The sequence below is a fragment of the Schistocerca gregaria genome, chromosome 9 (assembly GCF_023897955.1).
Source record: "Schistocerca gregaria isolate iqSchGreg1 chromosome 9, iqSchGreg1.2, whole genome shotgun sequence".
In the NCBI taxonomy this organism is placed as follows: Eukaryota; Metazoa; Arthropoda; class Insecta; order Orthoptera; family Acrididae; genus Schistocerca; species Schistocerca gregaria.
The window spans coordinates 259,310,564-259,327,846 of record NC_064928.1 but is presented as its reverse complement, the minus strand read 5'-3'; positions in this window follow the sequence as shown (position 1 = coordinate 259,327,846).

Genomic DNA, 17,283 nt, shown 5'->3' with positions numbered 1-17,283 from the left:
TGTGCTGCCGTATGTGGGGACACTAAAAGCACCATAGTAGAACACAGATGAAGCTTCTAAGTTGGTGTAATAGCGAGTAAGAAGTAGTACCATTCAAGTTTTACGTACCGATTATTGAATTTTTAGCTGGCTTTGGTGCCTTGGACATGAGCTAATACCTTAAGACTCTGCATGAAAGAGGACTAGCAGCCGAGTTGCACGGGAGAATGTGTAAAGTGTTCATATGTAGTAATAACCTGAGAAATCTGACCGTTTTCGTCATTTGTTATCGAATCGACTTAAACCCAGATCGTCACATTTTCCGCTCTTCTCTCTGAAACGGTTGTACTTATCGTCTGCAAAGCTATGTCGTGTGCTGCGGTATGTGGAGACACTAAAAGCACCATAGTAGAACACAGATGAAGCTTCTAAGTTGGTGTAATAGCGAGTAAGAAGTAGTACAATTCAAGTTTTAGGTACCGATTATTGAATGTTTAGCTGTCTTTGGTGCCTTGGACATGAGCTAATACCTTAAGACTCTGCATGAAAGAGGACTAGCAGCCGAGTAGCACGGTAGAATGTGAAAAGTGATCATATCTAGTAAAAACCTGAGAAATCCGTCCGTTTTCGTCATTTGTTATCGAATCAAATTATAGCCAGATCGTCACATTGGCCGCTCTTCTCTCTGAAACGGTTGTACTTATCGTCCGCATAGCTATGTCGCGTGCTGCGGTATGCGGAAGCACTAAAAGCACCATAGTAGAACACAGATGAAGGTTCTAAGTTGATGTAATAGCCAGTAAGAAGTAGTACAATTCAAGTTTTAGGTATCGATTATTGACTTTTTAGCTGGCTTTGGTGCCTTGGATATGAGCTAGGACCTTTAGAATCTGCATGAACGGAGGAATAGCAGCCGCGTTGCACGGGACAATGTGAAAAGTGTTCATATGTAGTTAAAACCTGAGAATTCCGTCCGTTTTCGTCATTTGTTATCGAATCGACTTAAAGCCAGATCGTCACATTGGCCGCTCTTCTGTCTGAAATGATTACATTTATCGTCTGCAAAGCTATGTCGCGTGCTGCGGTATGTGGAGACACTAAAAGCACCATAGTAGAACACAGATGATGCTTCAAAGTTGATGTAATAGCCAGTAAGAAGTAGTACAATTCTAGCTTTAGGTATCGATTATTGACTTTTTAGCTGGCTTTGGTGCCTTGGACATGAGCTAGGACCTTAAGATTCTGCATGAAAGGAGAATTAGCAGCCGAGTTGCACGGGAGAATGTGAAAAGTGTTCATATGTAGTAAAAACCTGAGAAATAAGTTTTCGTCTTTTGTTATCGAATCGACTTAAAACCAGATCGTCACTTTGGCCGCTCTTCTCCCTGAAACCGTTGTACTTATCGTCTGCAAAGTTATGTCGCGTGCTGCGGTATGGGGAGACACTAAAAGCACCATAGTAGAACACAGATGATGCTTTTAAGTTGATGTAATAGCCAGTAAGAAGTAGTACAATTCTACTTTTAGGTATCGATTATTGACTTTTTAGTTGGCATTGGTGCCTTGGACATGAGCTAGGACCTTAAGATTCGGCATGAAAGGAGAACTAGCAGCCGAGTTGCACGTTACAATGTGAAAAGTGTTCATATGTAGTAAAAACCTGAGAATTCCCTCCGTTTTCGTCATATGTTATCGAATCGACTTAAAGCCAGATTGTCAAAATGGCCGCTCTTCTCTCTGAAACGGTTGTACTTATCGTCTGCAAAGCTATGTCGCGTGCTGCGGTATGCGGAGACACTAAAAGCACAATAGTACAACACAGATAAAGCTTCTAAGTTGATGTAATAGCCAGTAAGAAGTAGTACAATTCTAGTTTTAGGTATAGATTATTGACATTTTAGCTGGCTTTGGTACCTTGGACATGGTCTAGGACCTTAAGATTCTGCATGAAAGGAGGAATAGCAGCCGAGTTGCACGATAGATTTTGAAATGTGTTCATATTTGGTAAAAACCTGAGAAATCCGTCCGTTTTCGTCATTTGTCATCGAATCGACTTAAACCCAGATCGTCACATTTGACACACTTCTGTCTGAAACGGTTACATTTATTGTCTGCAAAGCATTGTCGCGTGCTGCGGTATGCTTAGACTCTAAAAGCACCATAGTAGAACACAGATGAAGCTTCTAAGTTGATGTAATAGATAGTAAGAAGTAGTACAATTCAAGTTTTAGGTATCGATTATTGACTTTTTCCATTCTTTGGTGCCTTGGACATGAGCTTAAGATTTTGCATGAAAGGATAACTAGCAGCCGTGTAGCACGGGAGAATGTGAAAAGTGTTCACATGTCGTAAAAACCTGAGAAATACGTCCGTTTTCATCATTTGTTATCGAATCGACTTAATGCCAGATCGTCACATTGGCTGCTCTTCTCTCTGAAACGGTTGTACTTATCGTCCGCAAAGCTATATCGCGTGCTGCGGTATGCGGAGGGACTAAAAGCACCATAGTAGAGCACAGATGAAGCTTCTACGTTGATGTAATAGGAAGTAAGAAGTAGTACAATTCAAGTTTTAGGTTTTGATTATTGAATTTTTAGCTCGCTTTGGTGCCTTGGACATGAGCTAGGACCTTAAGATTCTGCATGAAAGGAGGACTGGCAGCCGAGTTGCACAGGAGATTGTGAAAAGAGTTCATACGTAGTAAAAACCTGAGAAATCCGTCCGTTTTCGCCATTTGTTATCGAATCGACTTAAAGCCAGATCGTCACATTGGCCGCTCTTATCTATGAAACAGTTGTACTTATAGTCTGCAAAGCTATGTCACGTGCTGCGGTAAGCGGATACATTAAAAGCACCATAGTAGAACACAGATGAAGCTTCTAAGTTGATGTAATAGCCAGTAAGAAGTAGTACAATTCAAGATGTAGGTATAGATTATTGACTTTTTAGCTGGCTTTGGTGCCTTAAAAATGAGCTAGGAATTTAAGATTCTGCATGAACGGAGGACTAGAAGCCGAGTTGCACGGGAGAATGTGAAAACTGTTCATATGTAGTAAAAACCTGAGAAATCCGTCTGTTTTCGTCATTTGTTATCGAATCGTTTAAAGCCAGAAGGTCACATTGGCCGCTCTTCTGTCAGAAACGATAACATTTATCGTCTGCAAAGCTATATCGTGTGCTGCGGTATGTGGAGACACTAAATGCACCATAGTAGAACACAGATGAAGCTTCTAAGTTGATGTAATAATCAGTAAGAAGTAGTAAAATTCAAGTTTTAGGTTTCGATTATTGACTCTTTAGCTGGCCTTGAAGCCTTGGACATTGGCTAGGACCTTAAGATTCTGCATGAAAGAAGGACTAGAAGCCGAGTTGCACGGGAGAATGTGAAAAGTGTTCATATGTAGTAAAAACCTGAGAAATCCGTCCGTTTTCGTCATTTGTTATCGAATCGACTTAAAACCAGATCGTCACATTGGCCGCTCTTCTCTCTTAAACGGTTGTACTTATCGTCTGAAAAGCTATGTCGTGTGCTGCGGTATGTGGAGACACTAAAAGCACCATAGTAGAACACAGATGAAGCTTCTAAGTTGATGTAATAGCGAGTAAGAAGTAGAACAATTCAAGTTTTAGGTACCAATTGTTGACTTTTTAGCTTGCTTTGGTGCCTTGGACATGAGCTAATACCTTAAGACTCTGCATGAAAGAGGTCTAGCAGCCGAGTTCCACGGTAGAATGTGAAAAGTGATCATATGTAGTAAAAACCTGAGAAATCCGTCCGTTTTCGCCATTTGTTATCGAATCAAATTAAAGCCAGATCGTCACATTGGCCGCTCTTATCTCTGAAACAGTTGTACTTATAGTCTGCAAAGCTATGTCACGTGCTGCGGTAAGCGGATACACTAAAAGCACCATAGTAGAACACAGATGAAGCTTCTAAGTTGATGTAATAGCCAGTAAGAAGTAGTACAATTCAAGATGTAGGTATAGATTATTGACTTTTTAGCTGGCTTTGGTGCCTTAAAAATGAGCTAGGAATTTAAGATTCTGCATGAACGGAGGACTAGAAGCCGAGTTGCGCGGGAGAATGTGAAAACTGTTCATATGTAGTAAAAACCTGAGAAATCCGTCTGTTTTCGTCATTTGTTATCGAATCGTTTAAAGCCAGATGGTCACATTGGCCGCTCTTCTGTCTGAAACGATAACATTTATCGTCTGCAAAGCTATGTCGCGTGCTGCGGTATGTGGAGACACTAAATGCACCATAGTAGAACACAGATGAAGCTTCTAAGTTGATGTAATAGGAAGTAAGAAGTAGAACAATTCAAGTTTTAGGTTTCGATTATTGAATTTTTAGCTGGCTTTGGTGCCTTGGACATGAGCTAGGACCTTAAGATTCTGCATGAACGGAGGAATAGCAGCCGAGTTGCACGATAGATTTTAAAAGTGTTCACATGTAGTAAAAACCTGAGAAATCCGTCCGTTTTCGTCACTTGTTATCGAATCGACTTAAACCCAGATCGTCACATTGGCAGCTCTTCTCTCTGAAACGGTTGTACTTATCGTCTGCAAAGCTATGTCGCGTGCTGCGGTATACGGAGACACTAAAAGCACCATAGTAGAACACATATGAAGCTTCTAAGTTGACGTAATAGCCAGTAAGAAGTAGCACAATTCTAGTGTTATGTATCGATTATTGACTTTTTAGCTATCTTTGGTGCATTGGACATGAGCTAGGACCTTAAGATTCTGCATGAGAGGAGGACTAGCAGCCGAGTTGCACGGGAGAATGTGAAAAGTGTTCATATGTAGTAAAAACCTGAGAAATCCGTCCGTTTTCGTCATTTGTTATCGAATCGACATAAAGCCAGATTGTCACATGGGCCGCTCTTCTCTCTGAAACGGTTGTACTTATCGTCTGCAAAGCTATGTCGCTTCCTGCGGTATGCGGAGACACTCAAAACAGAAAAGTAGAACACAGATGAAGCTTCTAAGTTGATGTAACAGCCAGTAAGAAGTAGTACAATTCAAGTTTTAGGTATCGATTATCGACTTTTTAGCTGACTTTGGTGCCTTGGATATGAGCTAGGAACTTTAGATTCTGCATGATCCGAAGACTAACAGCCGAGTTGCACGGGGGAATGTGAAAAGTGTTCATATGTAGTAAAAACCTGAGAAATCCGTCCGTTTTCGTCATTTGTTATCGAATCGACATAAAGCCAGATTGTCACATGGGCCGCTCTTCTCTCTGAAACGGTTGTACTTATCGTCTGCAAAGCTATGTCGCTTGCTGCGGTATGCTGAGACACTAAAAGCAGAAAAGTAGAACACAGATGAAGCTTCTAAGTTGATGTAATAGCCAGTAAGAAGTAGTACAATTCAAGTTTTAGGTATATATTATTGACTTTTTAGCTGGCTTTGGTGCCTTGGACATGAGCCTTGAACTCAAGATTGTGCATGAAAGGAGGACTAGCTGCCGAGTTGCACGGGAGAATGTGAAAAGTGTTCATATGTAGTAAAAACCTGAGAAATCCGTCCGTTTTCGTCATTTGTTATCGAATCGACTTAAAGCCAGATCGTCACATTGGCCGCTCTTCTCTCTGAAACGGTTGTACTTATCGTCCGCAAAGCTATGTCGCGTGCTGCGGTATGCGGAGGCACTAAAAGCACCACAGTAGAACACAGATGAAGCTTCTAAGTTGATGTAATAGGAAGTAAGAAGTAGTACAATTCAAGTTTTAAGTATCGATTATTGACTTTTTAGCTGGCTTTGGTGCCTTGGACATGAGCTTTGACCTTAAGATTGTGCATGAAAGGAGGACTAGCAGCCGAGTTGCACGGGAGAACGTGAAAAGTGTTCATATGTAGTAAAAACCATAGAAATCCGTCCGTTTTCGTCATTTGTTATCGAATCGACTTAAAGCCAGATCGTCACATTGGCCGCTCTTCTCTCTGAAACGGTTGTACTTATCGTCCGCAAAGCTATGTCGCGTGCTGCGGTATGCGGAGGCACTAAAAGCACCATAGTAGAACACAGATGAAGCTTCTAAATTGATGTAATAGCCAGTAAGAAGTAGTACAATTCAAGTTTTAGGTATCGATTATTGACGTTTTTGCTGGCTTTCGTGCCTTGGATATGAGCTAGGACCTTTAGATTCTGCATGAACTGAGGACTAGCAGCCGCGTTGTACGGGACAATGTGAAAAGTGTTCATATGTAGTAAAAACCTGAGAATTCCGTCCGTTTTCGTCATTTGTTATCGAATCGACTTAAAGCCAGATTGTCACATTGGCCGCCCTTCTCTCTGAAACAGTTGTACTTATAGTCTGCAAAGCTATGTCGCGTGCTGCGGCATGCGGAGACCCTAAAAGCACAAAAGTAGGACACAAATGAAGCTTCTAAGTTGATGTAATAGCCAGTAAGAAGTATTACAATTCAAGTTTTAGGTTTCGATTATTGACTTTTTAGCTGGCTTTGGTACCTTGGAGTTGAGCTAGGACCTTAAGATCCTGCATGAGAGGAGGACTAGCAGCCGAGTTGCACGGGAGAATGTGAAAAGTGTTCATATGTAGTAAAAACCTGAGAAATCCGTCCGTTTTCGTCATTTGTTATCGAATCGACTTAAACCCAGATCGTGACATTGGCCGCTCTTCTCTCTGAAATGGTTGTACTTATAGTCTGCAGAGCTATGTCGTGTGCTGCGGTATGTGGAGACACTAAAAGCACCATAGTAGAACACAGATGAAGCTTCTAAGCTTATGTAATAGCGAGTAAGAAGTAGTACAATTCAAGTTTTAGGTACCAATTATTGACCTTTTAGCTGGCTTTGGTGCCTTGGACATGAGCTAATACCTTAACACTCTGCATGAAAGAGGACAAGCAGCCGAGTTGCACGGTAGAATGTGAAAAGTGTTCATATGTAGTAAAAACCTGAGAAATCCGTCCGTTTTCGTCATTTGTTATCGAATCGACTTAAAGACAAATTGTCACATTGGCCGCTATTCTCTCTTAAACGGTTGTACTTATCGTCTGCAAAGCTATGTCGCGTGCTGCGGTATGCGGAGACACTAAAAGCACGATAGTAGAACACAGATGAAGCTTCTAAGTTGATGTAATAGCCAGTAAGAAGTAGTACAATTCTAGTTTTAGGTATAGATTATTCACTTTTTAGCTGGCTTTGGTACCTTGGACATGGGCTAGGACCTTAAGATTCTACATGAGAAGAGGACTAGCAGCCCAGTTGCACGGGAGAATGTGAAAAGTGTTCATATGTAGTAAAAACCTGAGAAATCCGTCTGTTTTCGTCATTTGTTATCGAATCGACTTTAAGCCAGATCGTCACATTGGCCGCTCTTCTGTCTGAAACGATTACATTTATCGTCTGCAAAGCTATGTCGCGTGCTGCGGTATGTGGAGACACTAAAAGCACCATAGTAGAACACAGATGAAGCTACTAAGTTGATGTAATAGGAAGTAATAAGTAGTACAATTCAAGTTTTAGGTTTCGATTATTGAATTTTTAGCTGGCTTTGGAGCCTTCGACATGAGCTAGGACTTCAAGATTCTGCATGAAAGGAGGACTAGCAGCCGCATTGCACGGGACATTGTGAAAAGTGTTAATATGTAGTAAAAACCTGAGAATACAGTCCGTTTTCGTCTTTTGTTATCGAATCGACTTAAAGCCAGATCGTCACATTGGCCGCTCTTCTCTCTGAAGCGGTTGTACTTATCGTCCGCAAAGCTATGTCGCGTGCTGCGGTATGTGGAGACACTAAAAGCACCATAGTAGAACACAGATGAAGCTTCTAAATTGATGTAATAGCGAGTAAGAAGTAGTACAATTCAAGTTTTAGGTACCGATTATAGACTTTTTAGCTGGCTTTGGTGCCTTGGACATGAGCTAAGACCTTAAGATTCTGCATGAAAGGAGGACTGGCAGCCGATTTGCACGGGAGAATGTGAAAAGTGTTCATATGTAGTAAAATCCTGAGAATACCGTCCGTTTTCGTCTTTTGTTATCGAATCGACTTAAAGCCAGATCGTCACATTGGCCGCTCTTCTCTCTGAAACGGTTGTACTTATCGTCTGCAAAGCTATGTCGCGTGCTGCGGTATACGGAGACACTAAAAGCACCATAGTAGAACACAGATGAAGCTTCTAAGTTGACGTAATAGCCAGTAAGAAGTAGTACAATTCTAGCTTTATGTATCGATTATTGACTTTTTAGCTATCTTTGGTGCATTGGACATGAGCTAGGACCTTAAAATTCTGCATGAACGGAGGAATAGCAGCCGAGTTGCACGATAGATTTTGAAAAGTGTTCATATGTAGTAAAAACCTGAGAAATCCGTCCGTTTTCGTCACTTGTTATCGAATCGACATAAACCCAGATCGCCACATTGGCCGCTCTTCTCTCTTAAACGGTTGTACTTATCGTCTGCAAAGCTATGTCGTGTGCTGCGGTATGTGGAGACACTAAAAGCACCATAGTAGAACACAGATGAAGCTTCTAAGTTGATGTAATAGCGAGTAAGATGTAGAACAATTCAAGTTTTAGGTACCAATTGTTGACTTTTAGGCTGGCTTTGGTGCCTTGGACATGAGCTAATAGCTTAAGACTCTGCATGAAAGAGGTCTAGCAGCCGAGTTGCACGGTAGAATGTGAAAAGTGATCATATGTAGTAAAAACCTGAGAAATCCGTCCGTTTTCGTCATTTGTTATCGAATCGACTTAAAGCCAGATTGTCACATTGGCCGCTCTTCTCTCTGAAACGGTTGTACTTATCGTCTGCAAAGCTATGTCGCTTGCTGCGGTATGCGGAGCCACTAAAAGCAGAAAAGTAGAACACAGATGAAGCTTCTAAGTTGATGTAATAGCCAGTAAGAAGTAGTACAATTCAAGTTTTAAGTATCGATTATTGACTTTTTAGCTGGCTTTGGTGCCTTGGACATGAGCTTTGACCTTAAGATTGTGCATGAAAGGAGGACTAGCAGCCGAGTTGCACGGGAGAACGTGAAAAGTGTTCATATGTAGTAAAAACCATAGAAATCCGTCCGTTTTCGTCATTTGTTATCGAATCGACTTAAAGCCAGATCGTCACATTGGCCGCTCTTCTCTCTGAAACGGTTGTACTTATCGTCCGCAAAGCTATGTCGCGTGCTGCGGTATGCGGAGGCACTAAAAGCACCATAGTAGAACACAGATGAAGCTTCTAAGTTGATGTAATAGCCAGTAAGAAGTAGTACAATTCAAGTTTTAGGTATCGATTATTGACGTTTTTGCTGGCTTTCGTGCCTTGGATATGAGCTAGGACCTTTAGATTCTGCATGAACTGAGGACTAGCAGCCGCGTTGTACGGGACAATGTGAAAAGTGTTCATATGTAGTAAGAACCTGAGAATTCCGTCCGTTTTCGTCATTTGTTATCGAATCGACTTAAAGCCAGATTGTCACATTGGCCGCCCTTCTCTCTGAAACGGTTGTACTTATCGTCTGCAAAGCTATGTCGCGTGCTGCGGTATGCGGAGACACTAAAAGCACAATAGTAGAACACAGATGAAGCTTCTAAGTTGATGTAATAGCCAGTAAGAAGTAGTACAATTCTAGTTTTAGGTATAGATTATTGACTTCTGAGATGGCTTTGGTAGCTTGGACATGAGCTAGGACCTTAAGATTCTGCATGAAAGAATTACCAGCAGCCGAGTTGAACGGGAGAATGTGAAAAGTGTTCATAAGTAGTAAAAACCTGAGAAATCCGTCCGTTTTCGTCATTTGTTATCGAATCGTCTTAAACCCAGATCGTCACATTGGCCGCTCTTCTCTTTGAAATGGTTGTACTTATCGTCTGCAAAGCTATGTCGTGTGCTGCGGTATGGGGAGACACTAAAAGCACCATAGTAGAACACAGATGAAGCTTCTAAGCTTATGTAATAGCGAGTAAGAAGTAGTACAATTCAAGTTTTAGGTACCAATTATTGACCTTTTAGCTGGCTTTGGTGCCTTGGACATGAGCTAATACCTTAAGACTCTGCATGAAAGGAGGACTAGCAGCCTCGTTGCACGGGAGAATGTGAAAAGTGTTAATATGTAGTAAAAACCTGAGAATACCGTCCGTTTTCGTCTTTTGTTATCGAATCGACTTAAAGCCAGATCGTCACATTGGCCGCTCTTCTCTCTGAAGCGGTTGTACTTATCGTCCGCAAAGGTATGTCGCGTGCTGCGGTATGTGGAGACACTAAAAGCACCATAGTAGAACAGAGATGTAGCTTCTAAATTGATGTTATAGCGAGTAAGAAGTAGTACAATTCAAGTTTTAGGTACCGGTTATAGACTTTTAGCTGGCTTTGGTGCCTTGGATATGAGCTAGTACCTTAAGACTCTGCATGAAGGAGGACTAGCAGCCGAGTTGCACAGTAGAATGTGAAAAGTGATCATATGTAGTAAAAACCTGAGAAATCCGTCCGTTTTCGTCATTTGTTATCGAATCGACTTAAAGCCAGATCGTCACATTGGCCGCTCTTCTCTCTAAACGGTTGTACTTATCGTCTGCAAAGCTATGTCGCGTGCTGCGGTATGCGGAGACACTAAAAGCACAATAGTTGAACACAGATGAAGCTTCTAAGTTGATGTAATAGCCAGTAAGAAGTAGTACAATTCAAGTTTTAGGTTTCGATTATTGACTTTTTAGCTGGCTTTGGTACCTTGGACATGAGCTAGGACCTTAAGATTCTGCATGAAAGGAGGACTAGCGGCCGAGTTGCACGGGGGAATGTGAAAAGTGTTCATATGTAGTAAAAACCTGAGAAATCCGTCCGTTTTCGTCATTTGTTATCGAATCGACTTAAAGCCAGATCGTCACATTGGCCGCTCTTCTCTCTGAAACGGTTGTACTTATCGTCCGCAAAGCTATGTCGCGTGCTGCGGTATGTGGAGGCACTAAAAACACCATAGTAGAACACAGATGAAGCTTCTAAGTTGATGTAATAGCCAGTAAGAAGTAGTACAATTCAAGTTTTAGTTATCGATTATTGCCTTTTTAGCTGGCTTTGGTGCCTTGGATATGAGCTAGGACCTTTAGATTCTGCATGAACGGAGGACTTGTAGCCGCGTAGCACGAAACAATGTGAAAAGTGTTCATATGTAGTAAAAACCTGAGAATTCCGTCCGTTTTCGTCATTTGTTATCGAATCGACTTAAAGCCACATTGTCACATTGGCCGCTCTTCTCTCTGAAACGGTTGTACTTATCGTCTGCAAAGCTATGTCGCGTGCTGCGGTATGCGGAGACACTAAAAGCACAATAGTAGAACACAGATGAAGCTTCTAAGTTGATGTAATAGCCAGTAAGAGGTAGTACAATTCTAGTTTTTGGTATAGATTATTGACTTTTTAGCTGGCTTTGGTATCTTGGACATGGGCTAGGACCTTAAGATTCTGCATGAAAGGAGGACTAGCGGCCGAGTTGCACGGGGGAATGTGAAAAGTGTTCATATGTAGTAAAAACCTGAGAAATCCGTCCGTTTTCGTCATTTGTTATCGAATCGACTTAAAGCCAGATCGTCACATTGGCCGCTCTTATCACTGAAACAGTTGTACTTATAGTCTGCAAAGCTATGTCGCGTGCTGCGGTATGTGGAGACACTAAAAGGACGATAGTAGAACACAGATGAAGCTTCTAAGTTGATGTAATAGGAAGTAAGAAGTAGTACAATTCAAGTTTTAGGTTTCGGTTATTGAATTTTTAGCTGGCTTTGGAGCCTTGGACATGAGCTAGGACCTTAAGATTCTGCATGAAAGGAGGACTAGCAGCCGAGTTCCACGGGAGAATGTGAAAAGTGTTCATATATAGTAAAAACCTGAGAAATCCGTCCGTTTTCGTCTTTTGTTATCGAATCGACTTAAAGCCAGATCGTCACATTGGCCGCTCTTCTCTCTGAAACGGTTGTACTTATCGTCTGCAAAGCTATGTCGCGTGCTGCGGTATGCGGAGACACTAAAAGCACAATAGTAGAACACAGATGAAGCCTCTAAGTTGATGTAATAGCCAGTAAGAAGTAGTACAATTCTAGTTTTAGGTATCGATTATTGATTTTTTAGCTATCTTTGGTGCCTTTGACATGAGCTAATACCTTAAGATTCTGCAAGAACGGTGGACTAGCAGCCGATTTGCACGATAGATTTTGAAAAGTGTTCATATGTAGTAACAACCTGAGAAATCCGTCCGTTTTCGTCATTTGTTATCGAATCGACTTAAAGCCAGATCGTCACATTGGCCGCTCTTGTCTCTGAAACAGTTGTACTTATAGTCTGCAAAGCTATGTCGCGTGCTGCGGTATGCGTAGACACTAAAAGCACCATAGTATAACACAGATGAAGCTTCTAAGTTGATGTAATAGCCAGTAAGAAGTAGTACAATTCAAGTTTTAGGTATCGATTATTGACATTTTAGCTGGCTTTGGTGCCTTGGATATGAGCTAGGACCTTTAGATTCTGCATGAACGGAAGACTAGCAGCCGCGTTGCACGGGACAATGTGAAAAGTGTTCATATCTAGTAAAAACCTGAGAATTCCGTCCGTTTTCGACATTTGTTATCGAATCGACTTAAAGACAGATTGTCACATTGGCCGCTATTCTCTCTTAAAGGGTTGTACTTATCGTCTGCAAAGCTATGTCGCGTGCTGCGGTATGCGGAGACACTAAAAGCACAATAGTAGAACACAGATGAAGCTTCTAAGTTGATGTAATAGCCAGTAAGAAGTAGTACAATTCTAGTTTTAGGTTTCGATTATTGACTTTTTAGCTGGCTTTGGTACCTTGGACATGGGCTAGGACCTTAAGATTCTGCATGAAAGGAGGACTAGCAGCCGAGTTGCACGGGGGAATGTGAAAAGTGTTTATATGTAAAAAATTGAGAAATCCGTCCGTTTTCGTCATTTGTTATCGAATCGACTTAAAGCCAGATCGTCACATTGGCCGCTCTTCTCTCTGAAACGGTTGTACTTATCGTCTGCAAAGCTAATGTCACGTGCTGCGGTAAGCGGAGACACTAAAAGCACCATAGTAGAACACAGAAGCTTCTAAGTTGATGTAATAGTCAGTAAGAAGTAGTACAATTGAAGTTTTAAGTATAGATTATTGACTTTTAAGCTGGCTTTGGTGCCTTAAAAATGAGCTAGGAACTTAAGATTCTGCATGAACGGAGGACTAGAAGCCCAGTTGCACGATAGAATGTGAAAACTGCTCATATGTAGTAAAAACCTGAGAAATCCCTCTGTTTTCGTCATTTGTTAGCGAATCGACTTTAGGCCAGATCGTCACATTGGCCGCTCTTCTGTCTGAAACGATTACATTTATCGTCTGCAAAGCTATGTCGCGTCCTGCGGTATGTGGAGACACTAAAAGCACCATAGTAGAACACAGATGAAGCTTCTAAGTGGATGTAATAGCCAGTAAGAAGTAGTACAATTCAAGTTTTAGGTACCGATTATAGACTTTTTAGCTGGCTTTGGTGCCTTGGATATGAGCTAATACCTTAAGACTCTGCATGAAGGAGGACTAGCAGCAGAGTTGCACAGTAGAGTGTGAAAAGTGATCATATGTAGTAAAAACCTGTGAAATCTGTCCGTTTTCGTCATTTGTTATCGAATCGACTTAAAGCCAGTTCGTCACATTGGCCGCTCTTCTCTCTAAACGGTTGTACTTATCGTCTGCAAAGCTATGTCGCGTGCTGCGGTATGCGGAGACACTAAAAGCACAATAGTTGAACACAGATGAAGCTTCTAAGTTGATGTAATAGCCAGTAAGAAGTAGTACAATTCAAGTTTCAGGTTTCGATTATTGACTTTTCAGCTGGCTTTGGTACCTTGGACATGGGCTAGGACCTTAACATTCTGCATGAAAGGAGGACTAGCGGCCGAGTTGCACGGGGGAATGTGAAAAGTGTTCATATGTAGTAAAAACCTGAGAAATCCGTCCGTTTTCGTCATTTGTTATCGAATCGACTTAAAGCCAGATCGTCACATTGGCCGCTCTTCTCTCTGAAACGGTTGTACTTATCGTCTGCAAAATTATGTCGCGTGCTGCGGTATCCGGAGGCACTAAAAGCACCATAGTAGAACACAGATGAAGCTTCTAGGTTGATGTAATAGCCAGTAAGCAGTAGTACAATTCAAGTTTTAGGTAACGATTATTGACTTTTTAGCTGGCTTTGGTGCCTTGGATATGAGCTAGTACCTTTAGATTCTGCATGAACGGAGGACTAGCAGGCGCGTTGCACGGGAGAATGTGAAAAGTGTTCATATGTAGTAAAAACCTGAGAATTCCGTCCGGTTTCATCATTTGTTATCGATCGACTTATAGCCAGATTGTCACATTGGCTGCTCTTCTCTCTGAAACGGTTGTACTTATCGTCTGCAAAGCTATGTCGCGTGCTGCGGTATGTGGAGACACTAAAAGCACCATAGTAGAACACAGATGAAGCTTCTAAGTTGATGTAAGAGCGAGTAAGAAGTACTACAATTCAAGTTTTAGGTACCGATTATAGACTTTTTAGTTGGCTTTGGTGCCTTGGATATGAGCTAATACCTTAAGACTCTGCATGAAAGAGGACTAGCAGCCGAGTTGCACAGTAGAATGTGAAAAGTGATCATATGTAGTAAAAACCTGAGAAATCCGTCCGTTTACGTCATTTGTTATCGAATCGACTTAAAGCCAGATCGTCACATTGGCCGCTCTTCTCTCTAAACGGTTGTACTTATCGTCTGAAAAGCTATGTCGCGTGCTGCGGTATGCGGAGACACTAAAAGCACAATAGTAGAACACAGATGAAGCTTCTAGGTTGATGTAATAGCCAGTAAGAAGTAGTACAATTCAAGTTTTAGGTAACGATTATTGACTTTTTAGCTGGCTTTGGTGCCTTGGATATGAGCTAGTACCTTTAGATTCTGCATGAACGGAGGACTAGCAGCCGCGTTGCACGGGAGAATGTGAAAAGTGTTCATATGTAGTAAAAACCTGAGAATTCCGTCCGTTTTCATCATTTGTTATCGGATCGACTTAAAACCAGATTGTCACATTGGCCGCTCTTCTCTCTAAACGGTTGTACTTATCGTCTGAAAAGCTATGTCGCGTGCTGCGGTATGCGGAGACACTAAAAGCACAATAGTAGAACACAGATGAAGCTTCTAAGTTGATGTAATAGCCAGTAAGAAGTAGTACAATTCAAGTTTTAGGTATAGATTATTGACTTTTTAGCTGGCTTTGGTGCCTTAAAAATGAGCTAGGAACTTAAGATTCTGCATGAACGGAGGACTAGAAGCCCAGTTGCACGATAGAATGTGAAAACTGCTCATATGTAGTAAAAACCTGAGAAATCCGTCTGTTTTCGTCATTTGTTATCGAATCGACTTTAAGCCAGATCGTCACATTGGCCGCTCTTCTGTCTGAAACGATTACATTTATCGTCTGCAAAGCTATCTCGCGTCCTGCGGTATGTGGAGAAACTAAAAGCACCATAGTAGAATACAGATGAAGCTTCTAAGTGGATGTAATAGCCAGTAAGAAGTAGTACAATTCAAGTTTTAGGTACCGATTATAGACATTTTAGCTTTCTTTGGTGCCTTGGAAATGAGCTAATACCTTAAGACTCTGAATGAAGGAGGACTAGCAGCAGAGTTGCACAGTAGAATGTGAAAAGTGATCATATGTAGTAAAAACCTGAGAAATCCGTCCGTTTTCGTCATTTGTTATCGAATCGACTTAAAGCCAGATCGTCACATTGGCCGCTCTTCTCTCTAAACGGTTGTACTTATCGTCTGCAAAGCTATGTCGCGTGCTGCGGTATGCGGAGACACTAAAAGCACAATAGTAGAACACAGATGAAGCTTCTAAGTTGATGTAATAGCCAGTAAGAATTAGTACAATTCTAGTTTTTGGTATAGATTATTGACTTTTTAGCTGGCTTTGGTATCTTGGACATGGGCTAGGACCTTAAGATTCTGCATGAAAGGAGGACTAGCAGCCGAGTTGCACGGGGGAATGTGAAAAGTGTTCATATGTAGTAAAAACCTGAGAAATCCGTCCGTTTTCGTCATTTGTTATCGAATCGACTTAAAGCCAGATCGTCACATTGGCCGCTCTTATCACTGAAACAGTTGTACTTATAGTCTGCAAAGCTATGTCGCGTGCTGCGGTATGTGGAGACACTAAAAGGACGATAGTAGAACACAGATGAAGCTTCTAAGTTGATGTAATAGGAAGTAAGAAGTAGTACAATTCAAGTTTTAGGTTTCGATTATTGAATTTTTAGCTGGCTTTGGAGCCTTGGACATGAGCTAGGACCTTAAGATTCTGCATGAAAGGAGGACTAGCAGCCGAGTTCCACGGGAGAATGTGAAAAGTGTTCATATATAGTAAAAACCTGAGAAATCCGTCCGTTTTCGTCTTTTGTTATCGAATCGACTTAAAGCCAGATCGTCACATTGGCCGCTCTTCTCTCTGAAACGGTTGTACTTATCGTCTGCAAAGCTATGTCGCGTGCTGCGGTATGCGGAGACACTAAAAGCACAATAGTAGAACACAGATGAAGCCTCTAAGTTGATGTAATAGCCAGTAAGAAGTAGTACAATTCTAGTTTTAGGTATCGATTATTGATTTTTTAGCTATCTTTGGTGCCTTTGACATGAGCTAATACCTTAAGATTCTGCAAGAACGGTGGACTAGCAGCCGATTTGCACGATAGATTTTGAAAAGTGTTCATATGTAGTAACAACCTCAGAAATCCGTCCGTTTTCGTCATTTGTTATCGAATCGACTTAAAGCCAGATCGTCACATTGGCCGCTCTTGTCTCTGAAACAGTTGTACTTATAGTCTGCAAAGCTATGTCGCGTGCTGCGGTATGCGTAGACACTAAAAGCACCATAGTATAACACAGATGAAGCTTCTAAGTTGATGTAATAGCCAGTAAGAAGTAGTACAATTCAAGTTTTAGGTATCGATTATTGACATTTTAGCTGGCTTTGGTGCCTTGGATATGAGCTAGGACCTTTAGATTCTGCATGAACGGAAGACTAGCAGCCGCGTTGCACGGGACAATGTGAAAAGTGTTCATATCTAGTAAAAACCTGAGAATTCCGTCCGTTTTCGACATTTGTTATCGAATCGACTTAAAGACAGATTGTCACATTGGCCGCTATTCTCTCTTAAAGGGTTGTACTTATCGTCTGCAAAGCTATGTCGCGTGCTGCGGTATGCGGAGACACTAAAAGCACAATAGTAGAACACAGATGAAGCTTCTAAGTTGATGTAAT